Source organism: Ambystoma mexicanum, chromosome 7q, assembly GCF_040938575.1.
Source record: "Ambystoma mexicanum isolate Mex_15411 chromosome 7q, UKY_AmexF1_1, whole genome shotgun sequence".
Classification (NCBI taxonomy): Eukaryota; Metazoa; Chordata; class Amphibia; order Caudata; family Ambystomatidae; genus Ambystoma; species Ambystoma mexicanum.
This window is the reverse complement of record NC_090941.1, coordinates 404,935,009-404,952,213: the sequence shown is the minus strand read 5'-3', so window position 1 is coordinate 404,952,213 and position 17,205 is coordinate 404,935,009.

The window sequence follows — 17,205 nt, the reverse complement described above, 5'->3', positions numbered from 1 at the left end:
TGGTGTGTACATACTCCTTTAGAACTTCCTTTTCCCAGGTTGACAGAATGAAGATATGACCAAAGGGCAGAGGTTGGTCAGGAACTAGCGTGATGGCACAATCGTACTGGCGGTGTGGAGGCAGTTCTGAGTACTGGGCGCTGGAAAAGACTTCTTGATATGGTATGTAAGGCTCCGGGGTTTCCAGGACATGGTTGAGAACCTTGGGATTGACCGGGAACATTGAGGTAGGTAAAGAAGGGTAAGCAAATCCTATAGCTCCCTGTGAAAGGCAACAGGTGACACAGTGTTCTGAACCCAGAAAGAACGTGCCCGCTGTGCAGTTAATGTACGGGTTGTGCAAGCGCAGTCAAGGAAGTCCCAAAATCACTGGGTAATGTGCAGTCCTGATCATATCAAATGTGATGGTCTCGTAATGGGTACCCACCCTGATCTGAATTGGAAGAGTGTCCTTTGATAGAGCCGGATGTGATAGAGGGATACAGCTTCATGAGGATATTATAATGAAGGTTGGCTGGGTAAGTCACAGATATCCACAGCGCTTGTACAATAAATTTAAAGTGAGCACCACGCAGCGGGTGTCCTGTGAGGTGTGGGTACACTGCCAATGTACTACCACGGAGCAATTATAGAAAAAGAGGGTTCACAGACACACTGCACCATAAAATTCCTAAATTGGTGACAACTCTGATGCTTCGCGGATGCGGTAAATATCTGTAGGACAAAATAGAATGCTGAACCAAGCCTTTTAGTTCAGCATTCTATTTTGTCCTACAGATATTGACCACATCCGCGAAGCATCAGAGTTGTCACCAACGTAGGCATTTTATGCCTTAAAAGGCTTTTGAATTACCCAATTCAACTTTAAGCCTCGGATGAGAGCTATGTTTGAGCTCGAAACACATGTCAGGCTGTCCCAACCTTTTTGAATAAATATCAGACCACAGTAAATGCTTGCACTTCCTTGGCGCAGTGTGTCTGTGAACCCTCTGTTTTCTCACCTTCATGAGGAATCTGCCATTCATCCGGCTTAACATGGAAGGCAACCTCTCTCGGCGGATACAAACCTTTAATGGCCTTAGACAGGGGTGCCTATTTGCCTGACTCTTTTTAATGTATACATCTCCGATGTGGCTGCTCCACTCGAAGAGGCCTCCCTGATCTCCCCCATGGTGGAGGGAATTAGAACTAGTTGGAGTGCATATGCTGATGACCTGCTACTCGTAGATGGTACTCCAATTGGTCTTCAGAGAAAGCTTGCTGGCCTCTCACTCTATGTTGGGGTAAATGGTTTCGTCATAAATGAAAAGAAATCTGTAGTAATTTGCCTTACGAATCAGAAAAAAATCTCTACATTCAAATGGTCTCTTGACACCTGTCTTTTAACTAAAGTAAGAGCCATATGCTATTTAGGCTTTCCAGTGTTCTGTAGATCTACCAACTACATGTACTGGAATTTCTATCTTGATAAAGCTGACAAATTGATTTCCCAAATGAAAAAGTTGACATGTAAATATTGCAAATACTCGATCATTCCACTTTTGAGGTTTTATAATTTGAAAGTTGTGCCGAAACTTATCTACGGACTTGAAATACTTCCATTTGCAACAAAACGACTCATATATAAGTTGGAATCTAAAATGTGGCGTAGAATCTTTTACTCTCTACCAAAGGGGGTCCCAATGACTGCCATATGCTATGAGCTGGGTCTGCTATCTTTGGAGTACAGAGTGCTCTGGAGAAGATTGGCTTGGTATCCAAATCTCCTAATCGACCAAGAAAACTGACTTTCTGCCCTTTTGGGTAATAGGCTAAGAAAGGGCCTCACAACCTCTAAATGGCTACTGACTCTTCAGATTGATTGTATGAAAACCCTTGAGTATATTGATTTAACACACAATACTCTCATATTCAATCCGGAGAGAGTAAAGTTCTGTCTCCAATGTACGGACTGTTTGTAAACAATGGAGAGTGTTCGGGCTTCCAGGATATACTGTAATCTAGTCCATGAAGGGAAGAGAATGGGAACCCCAGAGGCCTACTGTCACCAGGTCCTGCCGAACCCACCTAGACCCAATCCATATTTTCAAAAGAGAGACTAGAGCAGTGTAAGGTGTTCTTGGTAGTCTTTTTGTCTATTTAACTGAATAAAATGGACTAAAGTAAAATAAAAGCAAATGCCAGGACTGGAAAACGGTGTTGATGGTTAATTGGAGTCATGTTAAACTTAGCCATACCTCTCCAAGCAGTCCCGCCCTCTTCTGTAAAACTGCAGGTGTTGTGTTGTCGCCTGTTGTTCAGTGAATGTCCCTGGCGTCAGTCATTTGTTACGAGCATTGTGGTTCGTGCAGCTTCTGACTGCAGAAAACCACAGTGTTCATTTTGACAAATGAAAGAAGCCACAGCGGCCAAAAAAGCGAAAAGAAACAAAATATAAATTTGACATATCGAGGCAGGAGCAGGCACCGTAATTTAACATGACAGGGTATTATTTTCTGTAAAGCACTGTGAATTGCAAGTTCTAATATATACTGTTCAAGCCGATGTAACACTGCTAAAAATACAGACACATGAATTTTCAATGCTTCTATTGAAGAAGGTTAAACCAAGAGGAAGTGAATGGAGAAAAAAAAGATAAACTTACATTTTATGGGGCAGACACATCATCTTTCATTTGCTTCCCCTGGCAGGATCAGAAATCTTCCCACACTTGTCTTTAACAGACCCCAGTTAGAGTTTGGAGTAAGCATACATTATTACAAGCATCACATTGTTATTCACCAGTGTAGCAGACGTGCAGCACATGAGCCATATCTATAGATTATATCAAAGGCATTGCAGTTACTCAGATAGTTAACCCCAGTGGTGGCAGGTGGACATTTTAATTGCAGAGCCATAAACATGTGCACAAAATGCAAATGACAAAAAATGGTTTATAATGGTGCATTTTGCTGCACGCTTTCTGTGAAAGATTGTGCAAAATACCACACATTTTGAAATCGTTTTTATAGGGAAACAAAACAAAAAATTCAAAAGATGCTGTGAGGAGCCAGGAATGGGACACAGACACAGAGGATTCATTGTGTTGTTGTAGACATTTATTGAAATGATAAAGGGGTTGGAAATTGTCTCACTATCCCAGTCAGTGCTGGAAATGGAAATTCTTTACTGAGGGATCCCAAAAGTGATCGAATGTTCCAAACGGGTGCGGGTGTGGCTAAGGGGTGCGTGTGTGGCTATGGGAGGAGTTGGGTGCCACACTAAGAAACATTTTGAAATTGTTTGAGATGGTACAATTTAAGAGCACATTTCATGATGCACCTGTCCAAACCATACCTCATCTCCATTTTAAATCACTTCATGGCAATGGTGCCCCCGATCTATGTCATTGCCCCTTAAATCTCTGTTGGATCCCATCATCTGATAGTGTGTGGAGAAAGGCTGCAAGTGCTCGGAGGCGGGCATAGGCGTAGTGGAGTTAGGTTTAAGAGTGGAAGTAGACTGAATTTATTTAATTTATTTTTGTTGAACACCTGGGCGTACTTTCATATAAACTGAGTAAAGAGACCCTGTCTGTCCCAAAATAACTTGGCACATGTTGTTGCTCAGGCTTACTTTATTGGTCACAAAAAGACAACATTTTCAGTGTCCAACCTGTACATTTTCCTGTACTTGCCTGCTGGGCTACTATACAAACATTGCACCAGTCACTATGAAGATGCACTGGTCACTTCCCGTCAAAATGGGTAACACATTGAGCAACTCTGATGATACGTAAGTAACATCTGCTTATTTACAACTAACAGATTTGGTCTTAAACTTAAAACATTGTTATTTCAGTGAACATGTGGCTAAGGTTTATAGTTTGCATAAATGTGTGTTGGGAATAAGTCATCCTTAGCTGCATTAATTAGATCCTTAATTAGATCATAGTTTTTTTTTTTACCTCTGTTGCAGTTGAGATGGTTTGGATTTATTTTCATGCCTTGATTTAGGACCAATAAAGAATGCAATGTAAGCTATGTGGTCACATTCTGATGCCAGCTTTCCCATTATGAATTTAACGTGTAATCCTGTATAAATCACAACTCCCTGTGTTCCTGTTCCCTTATTAGCTTCCGAGAAAATTCAGCCTTTGTGGCAACATGTGCAAAATGCTGGACGGGTTCCATCAATGCCCAACTGCCTCCAGTATCAACAGGGGAAGTTTTTCTAGATATAAACTTCACAGGAATTTTGGCAGATAAAGTAAAAAGATAATCTGTTAGATAACATAAGCATTTTAGGTGTGCATTTTGCATTTTAGTTCAGTTAAGGATAAAAAAACGTTCATGTGCAATTGCAATTAAAAGCAGTAGTGTGAAAAATAAAGAAATGCTTGTAAGACAAAAGCAAAAGTTTACAGTATGAGCAATAATTCTTTTTTCCCCCCATCTTCATCAACTTTGTGCTCCCGTGCCCGGCAAGCTGTGTGATCTGCATGCCGCTGACCCTGCAGCAGACAATTTTTCACTTACGTTTCTGGATTGAAGTCAATCATGGGCGGGCCATTGCGGTGCACAAACAGATTGCTTGCTCTGTTAATGCCTTGTGAGTTTCTAATTGGTGTGATAGTATTGTTCATGTGACTGAACACACGTTCACATTCTGCAGTAGATATGGCTGTGGTTTCCAGTGTTTTAATGAGCAGGAGCATTTCCTTTGGTACACACTACCCACCATTGTCCTTATATTCTCGAAAACCACTCACTATATCTCTTTCTGTTAGATTAAATCATTTGCAAAGTGGCAGTACTTGAGTTTTCCCATACAATATATCATAGTCATTTGGCCAGTACCTGGGGTAAAGTACCTTGCATGCCAATATCACATTTTCAAACTCTGAAGGCCTTTTGTCCCCTGAAGTACCTGGAACATATGATGAGGGTGTGGTTAGAAGACTATGTTGCATGGCATTTGCTAGACTTCGGAGGAATTGATGCCTGTTGATTTCTATATCAACCTTTTGCCATCCAGGCAATGTCACCCCTTCAAATTCTAGGGTATTAGCATATTATGTGGCTAGTTTGGTAAACTCTGCTTGCATGCCCCCTGCCAGTACCTCAAAAACCTTGATTTGATGTCAAATTAAAATATGTGCTTCTGGAAGAGGGATCTAGTGGGATTGTAACTTCAAAGACAGTTCAGCCAGTTCGCATAGAGCATCTCTCATCAGTCCCAGGTTCTTCACAAAATCCATTGTCAGCCTTTCCACAACGCCTCTATATTTTGCCTTGGGGGCAGCACATTTTGTAGCAGCAGCTGCTGATTGAAAGTGAGCTGCAAGGGCTGGATAGAGGTCCCAAGTAATTTTTACAATGCACCCATCTCGTATCAAGAACTCTTCCTATTGCATGGAAACGGAGCGCTAACTGATCCGCACACATGTGCAATTCCCTTTGATTTTTGGGTGAGCTGTGACAAAGGGCATAAAGACCATCCATAAAAGCTTTGAAGTTGTTTGTTCCAGATACCTTTTTCAAGGCACACCCCACAGCCAGCGCTAACCGAGGGTTCCAGCAGGGCCAGTCAATTAGACCTGGATAGTTTTCAGTTTTCGTCAACTGTGCAGCAACCCCCGACACCGTCCCCTCATTGCAGATGCACCATCTGCAGTGAAGTAGATTAGGTTTCTTTTTACTTAATCTTGGGAAAATACTTGAGGAGGCAGTACTGCAGTTCTCTTGTTATTGCTTCCTTAGTGGTTTGTTCCAGTTCAAGTAACTCCCAGAAATGGTTGTGGGCTCACCTCTGAATATTGTTCGGATAGAGAGTGATATTGCTGAGAGGTGACTTACAGTTGTGCATTCATCAATAAAAATGGCAAATTTCATATCATTTTCAACAATATACTTGGTAATTTTCATTTTCATTTCATTGCCAATATAATCACATATGTCTGCACAACTTATCCTGGACTGCAGAATTCTACCCATTGATAACCCATTTGAGATCTGCAAATCCACAAGAATGGGCATGACCGTGAATGGTCGGTTTTGTTTACTTATCATATGTGCAGTCTGGAAAATGTGACTTGTTACTTCCTCTTGCCATGCATTTAGTTTTTCTATGTTTTTTTCAATCTCTCCTTCTTTTGCTTGGAGATTGATCCTCTGTGCTTGCTGGTGGCTATGGCTGTCCGTGTGCTCATATATCTTCTTACAAAGGGCAGTTTGTTGGCATTTTTTTGTTGAGGTCGTGCAATCAAGTATGTGCACCCATTCTTTAGATTATCGCACTCTTCTGGTCTGTGTGTGTATTAAACTCTGGCTACCAACTTTAGCACACACGCTGCATGCCAACTTCCCCTTCCTAATTATTAACCAGCAATATTGTGACTTGAAATAGCCAATTGGTAGCTCAGATTCAAGCCCAAATTTATAGTGGTAAATGTTACCATCACGGCCTCTCAAGGTATCATCCTCCTCACCATAAGTATTGACATTGACCTTGTATCCTTCCCTATCTGTCACAGTCATTGTATCCAAAGAAGACTGACCCTCAGCATTTAGCTGAATATTGGATACTGATTCAGAAGCTGCATTTTCTGATGCACAATTTAAGTAATGTTTCAGGTTATTGAAAATGCAAATAGGGATGGCTGCTTCTGCATCTCTCTGGGAGACCAAGTACTGCTTGCTGCTTGACCAAACTGTACTTTTCACCAGACAACCCGCCTGCACTGTCTACACGTCTGACTGGCCTGTTGGACCTAAGGGGCAGGACAAAGTATAAAAACATCCGTTAGTACATGTACTACTGCACAGCTGCGCTGCATGTTTCACTTGAGTAGCACGGTTGATTCAGCACAAAACACTATTTAGGCTCACATCTACCAATTAAACCTGAGAAGATAGGTGGCCAAGTTGCCAAATTGAAGACTGGTCTCCGATCCCGGCTTTATCACTTACATGAAGTGCATGCTATCGGGCAAATCTTATCACAGTATATTTTATCTGTCAAAAAACTCTAGAGGACATGCTGCGGTCCCAGGTCTGAGGCTCTCCCTCTGAGACCCACCCTGCCTAAGTAGTGCTGACACATAAGGGTCTCAGATCATCACAACACCCTTCTCTGAGAGCACCAGTCTTGACACCTCATTGCTGGCTGAGGAATTCACGTTTTAAGTGATGGACTCCAGAATAGGAAAAAGGTTTTGAACTTTTACTTTTCTCCTTTAAAGCTAAAGAGCCTGTTCATTTGTAAACATGTGTATTCATACAGGACATGGAGCAGCTTGATGGCTGAGTCTGATGAAACAGTCTTCAATAAAGGGCTTTGTGGGTGGTAGCATTGTGGATGCACATATCATGGTGATTTGCAAATAGTAGGTTTTCTAACGCAAGTGCAATAGGTGATCACCCTGGCTGGCTTATTATTGAGTGTGCATTTCCTGAACCACACCCTGAACTAAATTATTCTCTAAATATCCACTGTGCCGCAGGTTTTCTAACGCAAGTGCAATAGGTGATCACCCTGGCTGGCTTATTATTGAGTGTGCATTTCCTGAACCACACCCTGAACTAAATTATTCTCTAAATATCCACTGTGCCGCATACCAAAGAGCTGAAAGCACAGACACACACACATGTACATAGCTCCCTGTGTATGGCCTGGTGGTCATACAGGCAAACAGCTCCCTCCCTGTGTACGTTCTGGTGTACATGCAGCCACACACGTCAGTCTTTTTGAGCTTTCTTCGGTACATAAAAGCTCTCTTCTTGGTGACAGCCACTGTGCATGTATACAGCCACACAGCTCCCACTTATGTACGGTCTGGTTTACATAAAAGTGCACACGCCCATCCCTCTACATCACGCGTGATAGACGTCACTACAACTACGACGTTTTATTGGTTACAGTATCTATAGGACTCCAGATAACTTGGTCCATTGTCAGGTTACACCCCTAGACATAAAGTTCCACTTTTAATTAGTAGCATGCAGAATGGACACCCCTGTGCCTGGTGTCCCAAGTTTCACCCTGCCTCCTTTCCATCAATCAGTGTTCAGTGTTTTAGGGCGATGTGTCAATTAGTTGGATAAGGATGGCCTCAAAACTGTAGTCTCTTATCGGGAAAAGGTATGGCAATCCCGTTCCTGGATGACATCAGGCGGTGGTACTTCTTCGCGCCTGGCTGGTCACGTGTTAGTTCACCATGAATCTGCTTCAGTTCCCAGCTTTTAGTGCATTTAATTCTGTTTCAGCCTCGCCACCTGCATGGGCCCCCCTTATCTTGACCTTCATGAGGCAGGCTGGTATGCTCGGAAGTTTGAGTCTTGTTAGCTGACGCTCTCCTCCCCTTCTCTGGTTGACCTCGATTTCCTAGCCATGAGCCGCTCTTTGTTGAGTTTCGATTCCGCTCCTTCTCTTGCCTTTGGCTGGGTTACGAAACTTGGCCTGTCAGGCCTCTGGCCGCCTGGGTACATTTCTGCTTTTACAAAATGGAGTCGCACTTGTACAATGTGCCTTATTGAGGTAGATATATGGTTGGCGCTTGCCGCTATATCTTCTACTAAGCATTGCAAGCAGTATCAATTTCTTAGCATCTTGCGTTTCAAGCCTATTTACACACGTTTAACAGGTCAGTTGCTTCCATCTTGTCTCCTAGAACTGTTTCCTCATGTTTTAATATTGCCTCTTCTCTGTGTCCATTACATTCATTTTTGTAATTACTCACACTGGCGTGTTATCTTCGATAGCTGCTTTTGGTCATTCACAAGTCCGTTCAGGCCCTTGTGTCATTTCTACTGGCGTTCCATTAGGGCTCTTTGGGTCTCTTCATGGACCGTCTGTAGGTACTCCTAATTTCGTATCAGCGGCTGGTATGGCTGTCTGATAGGGTAACGTGCTGCCCAGGGTTGTCTGGTTATGGGTGCTTCAACCGGTATGGATCTTCTGATGTATGCTGGGCAGAGTCCCAGTGCAGCTCTTTGTAGGCTCATTTGCTCTTCATACGTCACATACCTTGGCGAGTACGCTCCTGGTACCTCGAAATGAGGGGAAGGGGTGCATGCCATGTCTGGGACCTCCTCTACAACTTCACAATATAAATTTCTGCACCTTTGCTAACAGTGCAGCCGCAGGCACCAGTCACTGTTTATTCTCTGTGTCCTGTTCTTTCCGGTACGGCTCTGTAGGTCAGCCAGGTCCAGTCAAAGTAGCCCAGAATTTCAGGAGCGAGGGTGCAGAGGGGCTAGAGCCACTGCATGCAGCCACACAGCTCCCTTTAGTCCAGTGTCACGTGGCATGGCTGCTGTCTTGGTAATAAATGGGGCGCATGATACGACGACATAAACATTAACAAAATTAAAAATTAATACATACACGCTAACATTCTGTGACCAAAAATCTGTTGGAAACTTAACGTTCCAAAAATTGTAAGTAGCATAATGATGACATCACAGGAAATGATGTCACATCAACTTTACCCAATGAAATGACAAAGAAATACATCTGGAGGTTAACAGCCGCTGATTATCACAAGATGGCCAGGCAGCAGGGAGCTAAAACAGGAAATACCCACTGAATAGTCATAAATTGTTCTATGTCAGCAAGTGCCTGCCGCAGAGGAAGCGGTGTGATAAAGCAACGAGGTGATAACACTTCTGTATACCCCAGGGAAATTGTCGGCTGCAAGGGCTCCCACAAATACTGCTTCTGAGGCAAGCCACCAGAACAAAAGTGATATAGTGAGAAATATATTGCTGTGATATAAGGCTGCTAACTGGCAACATACATGGGGCAGTTGCTGGGTGCCTCCCTGTGACTAATGGCCTCTTTCAACCGAAAAGGTTGAAAGGCCCCCAATGCCGTCACTGCCCTTGACATGTGAGCTTCTTGCTCCTCCCTTCCTGGATCTGTTCTTTAGTTTTACTTCTTTTGTGCACTGAGCTACAAGCACAGTTCCAGAGACACACTTCTCTGGTGAGTGGAGAACGTGCAAGTGGCCCAGGAATAGGTCTAGAGTAGGCCTGAATAATGGGGAACAAACAGCTAAGGAGCAGCAGCCCCCTTATTTCACAGACACTCTGCTCTGTTCACTATATTGGTGGGCTTATGGTATGCATGTACCACCTTGAGGATGCACCAGATTCAGTATCACCAAGGTGGGAGTAAAAGCACCTGTTTAGCAGTCTCATCCAGTTAGGTGCAGTGTTCACCTGCTCAGACATGCCATGGGCAGCCATTTGATGGCAAATGGTCAACACAGTGGTTTGTAGTTATATAAAATAGTGTTTCATGTATTTCTCTCACAGGGTCGAAGTGTTTCCATAAAAACCAGTTAATGTTTTACATATACATTTCCATATTTTACCCTTCACAATTTTCCATTGCACAATAAAATGGGCCTCATTACACGGAATGCGGTAAGGGTTTACCGGTACCGGTAAGGGAACTGGTACCGGTAAACCCTTACCGCCTTACTACGAGGTCCCTTTGCGGGACCCGACCTCAACGGCTGGTCTTACCAGTCGTTAAGGAACGGGCCTGCAAAGGGACCTTGGTGCTAATTACGGTACCGCAATTTGCGGTACCATAATTAGCTCCTTCCCCATTCCCATTGAGCCCTATGGGGTCAAAAATGGGAATGGGGAAGTGCCTGGGTGAATGGGGAATTACCGCCCCGCTCACCTTGGAGTAGGGCGGTAATTCCGCCATCCACCAAGGCGGACACAGTAAAATACCGGCGGCAACCATGGCGCTAATAGTGCCATGGTTACCGCATACCGTGTAATGAGGCCCAATGTGTTTTACAATTTCACTGGTGTCCGTACTTTACATGCAGTAATCTGAAGGGGTGGAGGAGGTCCTTAAAGCAACAACACTTGGATGGACCCCACAGTGCCCAGGGACTGGGCAGAGTGTCTGTTTTATGTCACGTTTGGTCAGGCATACATCCATCAAATTAATGGCCCATTTAACATGCCCGCCTTCTGGATGCCGGGGATGCTGCTCTGCTCACGCTGGGCTGTCTGGGCCTGAGGTTGGCAGGCCTGGAAATCAGTAGGAATGCACACTGAAATCTGTAGGCGGTAGGACTATGTAAAAAGCAGTAGGTTACCACCCAAATCGGGAGGGTTGCAAGTATGTTAATAAAGACAGAAGACTGTCAAGTTTAACAACACAATGCTGACCTACGGAACAAATTGAAAGCCAAGCAGGCAGTTTCACATACATTATTTTTAGCAATTGAATTATTGCCTTCACTTCCAGACAGTTACAGACAGTTGGACTCAGGGCCGGACTGGGACAAGAAATAGGCCCGGACACCCAAGAAAAAGTGGGCCACCCCTCGCCTCAAAAAAGGGGCCCACCCCTCGCCTCACAACCCTGGACCTCTGATGATGTCACCATAAGTGATGTCATTTGACCCCACCCGAAAGTGACATCCCAGGAAGCGATGAAACACGACCTTTCAACCCTTGACAAAACAGGAAGTGGCATCAAATAACATTGTCCCTACGAAAAATATGGTTATGATTTCACTAATGTGATATACATTTCATACAAGAATGGATCACCATATGTACCATTTATGTATAGATCCATATTGTCTAATTATTGTGAATGCAAGCAGATGTCCAACGCCAAATGATAATATGTTATTGTATAGCACTTGCGCTTAAGCTCTTTTTTATGGTACAGATATGCACACAATATCACGCAACCTGTGTTGGTACTCATTTATCGACAGCAGAAGGATGAGAAGCTGAGATGGCCTTGTTTGGATTCAAACCTGCAACCTGCAGATCACACACACATCCCAGGAGCAAGTGCTCAACCCACTGAGCTATCATATCGGCTATAGTAAAATGAGCAATTGTTCTGTAGTGGATACCATTAAACTGGTAACAGATTTAACAGCAGAGCAGTGAAGTTCATCTGAAGGTCTAGTGCACAGTTGGCCGCATGCTGCAGCAGCATGTGAATGATGCATGCATCATAATTTATGATGCACATATCATGCATGCAAATGAATCATCAAAGCAAGGTAACATGTGTTACCATGCTTTGATGAATTATGCTGTTTCGGGTGCTTTTTGTTTGTTTAAAAACATATATATTTTTGAAACCGTCCCAGGTGTGGCCAGAAACCAGCACCCAGGGACTACACATGATTTTGACCCGGCTACGGACTGAGTGGCAGATGGGCCAATTCAACCCTGATTTGACTCCGGCTGCTTCAAAATGGAAATTAGCCTTTTATTTTGTTCTGAACTTCAGGCTTCAGTCAGCGCCCAGCACTCGCCACGTGTGTTATCTGAAAGGTCCTACACACACTGCGAGTGCTGGCTGAACAAAATGAAATGCTCATTTGAAACAAACGAGCATTTTATTTTGTTCAGCCAGTTATGAGTCGCTGTGTGTTAACTGGAGTGCCGAGGCCCTGGAATCAGGGCCTTCCAGTTAACACACGTGGCGAACGCTGGCTGAACAAACTAAAATGCTCATTTCCATTTTCAGGCGAGAATTCAGATTCCGAATTGGGGAAACACGATGCCGCCTAGCCAGTCCCAGAATTCTAACTCACCTGAGAGGAGGTCAAGTTCAACTAAAGCCTGCTCTCTCTCAAACACACCGAACACCGCTGCTGCAGAGGAGGACAGCACATGGCGTGCTTCTGGTTCATGTGCTGCTGTCTGCAAGCAGGAATGGCACACTCTGCTTCGAACTGGAGTGCTGCCTGCTATGCCAAACTATATGAGCACTTTTGGCATTCACTATGCTAAGTGATGCATCAGACGCACAGGAAGTGGTGCGTGCAGCATTGGGGTTGTGTTAGTCCGAAATAGGAGGCTACTGTAAAACAATGAAGACACACCAGTCACGAGGAACAAAAGTATAAACAACAGTTTATTGACTGACTTTTACAAATGCACGGCATACAAGCATAGGAAAAGTGAGCAAAAACGTATGTGCTTACGGGTGTTTTATGCACCCTTACAATATCATGACGAATTCCGGCTTGCTCATCATGTGATAATTGCTTGTGACTTAAAGACCAACGAACGTGAGCAATTCTCCATGACAACATGTGGTCGAACACTCCATGCCATCCTATAGACTATTTACTGTCTGGGAAGCAAAGCAAAGACAAGTGTAGGAGGATATTGTGTTCTTCAGTACAAGATAACATTCCTCACGCTACGTTATCTATGTTTGTGCTAAGATGAAAGGTCAGTCTGCATGTCTGCTCAGTACTCTGTTCATCTTAGAAACAGAATGTGGTGTAAATCGTGCTTTTCTTTAATTGTCTGGTTGCACGTTCACAATTAGCTGTGGAAAACAAGACAGTCAAGGAAGACAGAATGGCACCTAATTTATAGATTAGCTACGTTCTTGCCAGTGCTTCAAGGTTCTCTGTTGTGAAGTTCAGCGTGCTCAGTAATTTTGACATTCCTGTGTGGGGGCATGCTTTAGGGAAGCTTCCAAAGCGGTGACTTTACGAGCGCTCACTCTGTTTAGAATGAAAACTCAAAAATTAGAGCAAAGCAGCCAAGATGGCATTTTTGGAAACTGCCATAGCGCGGTTCAATGTGTATGTGCTTAGGCCAACATTATATTGCATGGTATCTACTTTTTTTTTTAAAACAAATATTTTTATTAGATTTTCCAGTGTATAAAAACAAAGAAAGCAGCAGTGATAAAGAGTCCAATAAGGTACCTCATAAATTCATTAAACAGTAATAAACAGATCAGTAAATCACATCATAAATTCATTAAACAGTAATCAACCCTCCCCCCACATCATTTAACAAACCTAGTTCATAGTCCAACTTAAAATCACGTAAACATCATATGAGGGTGCATTCAGAAAATACTTTGCCCGTAACAATGAATTCTAACATAGATTTCCTCATTGTAGATATTTATAATTCATTGCTTTCCCCAATTCTTTTTTCCGCCAATATTTTTGTTGAAGTATTAATAAAACCTTGAATTCATCAGAAGTCATTGTAAGTGACAACACTGTTCATCTCAACTCATTGCATCCACAACTTAGTTCCGTAGTGTCCACAATTCATTAGCTGTAGTAAATTAATTAACTTTCGTGAGTGATCAAGTTCAAAGTTTGTCACTATAAATGATACAGCAGTTGATCTCTTTATCCAACATCAGCGTATCATTTAACATTTTGTAATTCATCGGGTTTCTAAGTATCTTAAGCACCCTCTGGGAGAAAAATAGAGTAGCTTAAGCTCCTGTAGCTCTTTAGACTGAGTGGGGGTAAAATAGATAAAGAGAAAGGAAAAGAGAAGAAGAAAGAGAAGAATGAGAGAGAAGAGAAGAAAAAAAAAAGGGGGAATTTATATACAGACATTATCTGGGCCAGTGATGTATCTTAGTGCGAGTCGATTATTGCGGCCACATATCAACTTTAGAAATTACAATTTTCATATTGTGTCAGGAAGTAACTTAACTTTAACTGCAACCGTTCATTAACCCCTCCCCTAACTCCCTCCTCCCTCCCGGCTTCCCATTGGCATGGATCAGTTCTTCTGCCATCGGTTAGGATTGTTATGTTCTGAGTGGGGGAGCTCTTTGTAGCGTCGTGGCTCCTGTGCTAGGTTTGTCCGTGTTCAATTGTGAATTGCTCTTAGCAGGTTTGGCCTGAAGAAGTATGCCTCTCTGTCTCTGACGTGATCGAAGAAGGGATCCCAGATAGCTCGGAATTTTAGGTACTTGCCGTCCCTCAGGGCCCCACCTTCTCCATGGCCATTACGTTCCAGGCATTTACCCACCAACATGCTGTTATTGGGCCTTCAGGGTTTTTCCATGCCTTTGCCAGGGTCATCTTTGCTGCCATTAACAGATGGGTGATAAGCGTTGCATTGTTTCCTGTTGCCGCATATGTGTCTTCCACCGTCATGCCCAGGAGTATATCTTTAGGTGCTCCTGCAGCTGCTTCCCTGTGATATCCTTTATGTGGCCCAGGATTTCCTTCCAGTACATTGCCGCCTCCGGGCAGGAACACCACATATGGTATAAATCTCTGTTGCCTCCGCAGTTTCTCCAGCATGTGGGAGGATAATTGGAGTTCATCTTATGCAGTCTGTGGGGAGTCAAATACCACTTAAAGCAAATCTTATGTGCGGTTTCTCTGATCACTGTGCATGTGGAGACCTTTCATGCCCTTGTCCATATTTGGGACCATTCCTCCTCAGTAATGGGTTCACCTATGTCTTTCGCCCAATTGTCCATATATGGAAAGGTGTCACTGATTTGAGCTTTGTCCGGTAGCTTGTATGGTTTGGAGACAGCTCCCGCTTCATCCCCTTCATGTAGCGTTAGCTTCAGACCCACCGGTTCCCTTGTGGCTGCTTTCTTGATTTCCCTATGTGTTATCCAGTGCCGGATCTGGATGTAGGTATATCTGTCTGTTTCTCCTACACCAAATTTCTGTTTGCACTCTTCGAAGAGTAGCGGGTTTCCATCCCGGAAGAAGTCCTTCAAATACAGTGATTGCTCCTGTCCCCAGTTCTTCCAGAACATGGGCCGTTTGCCCGGCGTGAAGCTTTGATTATGCGCCCTTGGGGGGTAGGGGCCCATCCCTGGGGTAATGTTCCGTCTTCTCAATGCCCAGTCCCAACCTTTCAGCGAAATCTTGGTTGCTTCTAATAGGCACCCCTCTGCCTCCCTGTCGCCTTTCTGCAGTCCGTGCAAGGCTCCCAGCGGGATTGTGGTCACACCCTGTTCAATTCCCACCCATCCCTTTGATGTGTCCTCTCTCCTCCATGCCAACATTGGTGCTATTTGTGAAGCCAGGGCGTATCTCTCCACATCCGGGACCCCCAGGCCTCCCAGGTGTGGTGGCCTTGTTAGAATATTTCGTTGTATTCATGCTTTCGCCTTGTGCCATATGAAGGAAGTCAGGTCTCCCTGTAGTGCTTTGCATACTTTGGGGGAAACCTCTATTTGAAGCAAGCTTACTGTGTATAATAGGCGCGGTAACAGTATCATTTTGAGTGCCGCAATACGTGCAAACCAGGATAGCTCCTGAGCGTCCCACCTGTGTAGGTCCTCCCTCAGTTGTTTTAACAATGGGGGTATATTCGCCCCATAGAGATTTATATGGTTCTTTGTTAATTGGATCCCCAGATATTCTATTGACTCTTTTTCCCATGTTAGTGGGTATCTAGATCCCTGGTCTTTGGCCACCTCCTCCCTCTCCGTAATATTCAGAGCATTAGATTTAGTGAAGTTTATGCTGAAGCCTGATATCGTGGCAAATTCGTGTAGGGTATCTAGTGCTCTTGGGAGTGTATTCTCAGGGTCCCCGAGGAACAGCATTATATCGTCCGCATACAGTGCTATTTTATGTATGCTCCCTCCGAATTTAACCCCCTGTATGTCAGGGTCTTGTCTTATTATTTCAGCTATGGGCTCTATCGCCATGGCGAAGATTAAGGGCGAGAGTGGACAGCCCTGTCTAGTCCCTCTGTTCCTTTTAACTGCGGCTGTGGGGCTCCCATTAACCATGAATGTCATGCTTGGAAGGCGAAAATTTGCCAGTACAATTTTGCTGAAACTGGGGTTACATCCAAACTTCCGCAGCACCAGCTCCAGGTATTTCCAATCTAGGCTGTGAAATACTCTCCTGGCGTCTAGAGCAGCTATGGAGAACCTTTGCTCTGTCCTACTTCCCAGGTCCACTATATCTACTGCCCGCCTAATGTTGTCTTGTGTGTGTCTCCCTTTTATGAACCCCGCCTGATCAGGGTGAATTATTTTGTGTAGGACCTCAGCGAGTCTGGTTGTGAGAACCTTAGCATAGATCTTAGCGTTGGTGTTAAGTAGAGAGATCGGTCGGTAACTGGCGCAATCTGTGGGGTCTTTTCCGGGTTTAAGTATTAGGATAGTGGTGGAATCTCCCATATCGGGCGTGACTGTTCCGCACTCTCTTATGTGGTTAAACAAGAGTGTTAGGGGGCCCAGGAGTTGGCCGCGGAATGTTTTGTAGTATCCACTCCCCAGTCCATCTGAACCAGGGGCTTTGTTGCGGGGCAATGCAGTAATGACATCGCTAATTTCTTGTGGTGTTATGGGGGCCTGCAAGGTGTCGTTATCCTCCTGTGTGATCTGGGGGAGAGAGATCCTCGAGATATACTCTCTTTGTGCCTGAAGGTCTAGGTGCTCCCTTTCTAACAGCCCTTGGTGAAA